The 2,080-nt window shown below is 51.1% G+C and overlaps 1 protein-coding gene across 1 annotated transcript in view; it reads left to right on the top strand.

Annotated features, from left to right (window-relative positions):
• LOC102299011 (microtubule-associated tumor suppressor 1 homolog) overlaps positions 1-2,080 on the top strand; it is a gene marked incomplete at its 5' end in the record, with an annotated part of 32,560 nt that overhangs the window by 20,709 nt on the left and 9,771 nt on the right.

Genomic DNA, 2,080 nt, shown 5'->3' on the forward strand with positions numbered 1-2,080 from the left:
CTCACAGCTTCGCCGTGCCACAGGAGCTCATGTCAGGCAGTGTAGATGGTGAAGAGGAACGGAGCCAGAACCGTTCCCTGTGGGGCCCCCGTACTGCAGACGACCCTGTCCGACACACAGCCCTGAGTCCTCACATACTAACATAAACATAAAAAATAGACATAACAATTCATCATTCATTCATAATAAAAACTCCATCACCAAACTTGCACATACACACCATTCTGTTCCCAAATAAAACATTAAAACTAGACAACTCATACATGAAGGCTGCTGATTGGCTCAGACCAGCTCCAGGATGCGTCCGTCAGAGTCCAGGATGTGGACGGTGTGTTCAGTAAACACTGTGTGTTTGCAGACGGCCGAGCGCAGCCTACAGAGGCCTTCATGTCTCTGCTCGCTGTCGTGACTCTTTGTGTTGAACCTTTGTTGTTCTCTGTGCGGCCGTGTTGTGTTCAGGGGCCGAGCACTAATGCCGTTAATTAGACACCCGGGGGGTCGAGAGGCGCTCGTAGCTCTGCTTGTTTTCCTCGCCTGTACATTTTCTAACTTGACTGTACTGTTGCACTGCTCCGAGAGCTCGGCCTGATGAAGCACAGCTGTGCTGAAGTTTCAAGCTGAAGCTGTTGTTGGCCTGGAGTGTCTGCGGAGCGAGCGGCTCATAAAACCTGTTATCAGCAGGAAAACCTGCACACGAACGAGAGCGCGCTTACATAACCCCGTCAGATTTTTGTGTTGGAGCATAAACTCCTCCAGGCTCCTGTCTGCCTGGGATATTGATTAGATGGGAGGCCTGCTGGGAGGTGCTGGTGAAAGGGGGAGTCATGGGTGGAGGAGGGGGAGGAGCAGGAATGCAGCAGCTGCAGCTGAAGCCCTGAAGCTGTGTGATTTGTGTTTGTTATCTGAAGCATGAATGCCGGCACTATCTTATCTGCCTGCACACTTGAAAGGTGACTGCTGAATATAAACAGAGCACTTAACGCCAAGCCCCCCCCCCCCCCCCACGCCGCGGGTGGAGGCGGAGCCGTTTGAGCTGCACTGGAAAAGCGTGTGTGTGAAAGCACGACATCCACGGTTACTGACGGTAAACAAAACTAGACTCCAGACCGAAGCCGGGGGGGCGGGGTCTAACTAACTCTGTTAGAAGCTTCTTTTGCGTCGCTGCTGTTTGACAGATTTTTAGTGTTTTTATTTTAAAATATCAAAATATTAGTTTTTAAAATCCTCGTTCGGTCACATGGTGCGATGGGCTTTTATTGTGACGCCAGGAGGAACCGTCTGTGTGTGGACGGTTTGTGGGGTCTGATAAAAGACACAGACTGTATATAAAAGATGTCACGGGCGTCACACGGGCGTCTGTATGACACCGGGTCAGACTGAGGCTACAAACTTCAGTCACAGGCTTAAAGCACAGAGCAGTCGCCCCCTGCTGGCCGTGCAGGTCTAAGGCATTTTCACGTTGCCATCTTTTTATACAGTCTGTGCTAAACCTCCCGAGCATAAGTGTTTTGGTCTTTGTGCACTGAGAGTGCGTTTCATGTCGGCTGCTGTAGAAACCAGAATCGGTTTTATAGCCACTGAAACTGGACTAATTAGTCTTTCTTTAGAGCTTCGCGGTTTTTAAAATATGTCCCAGCTCTGCGGGAAACTCCCAGATAAATGTAACGCAAAGTTTATACGGAGGAAAAATGTGAAGCTGAAGACAAAGAGAGGCGTGATTTAAACGCCGATGCTCCGGTCCGGTGAGTTAACGACTGATAGAGCAGGAGAGAAAGGCAGATAAGATTAAAGATATGAAAAGAGGAGGGCGGTGCAGAAATAACTCGCATTCCTCCATCAGACGGGAGGAGGAGAAACAGATGGAGGGGGGAGGAGGTCTGTGGTGGACAGGTAGAGTGTGGGAGGAGCAGAGGGGGAGGGCAGAGAGTTTGCTCTGTAGTAGTTTGTGACAGAGGGAGAGGAAGGACGCCGGACGGAGAGCAGCGTGGCAGCTTTGTATGAGGGCGTCTGTGGTTACTGAGAGATGGGGGCGGCGGAGAGCAGAGCCCACGGCGAGCTCAGCAGAGCCCACGCCAAACCG

The sequence above is a fragment of the Haplochromis burtoni genome, unplaced genomic scaffold (assembly GCF_018398535.1).
Source record: "Haplochromis burtoni strain Fernald_Lab_line unplaced genomic scaffold, NCSU_Asbu1 Contig_282, whole genome shotgun sequence".
NCBI lineage: Eukaryota > Metazoa > Chordata > Actinopteri > Cichliformes > Cichlidae > Haplochromis > Haplochromis burtoni.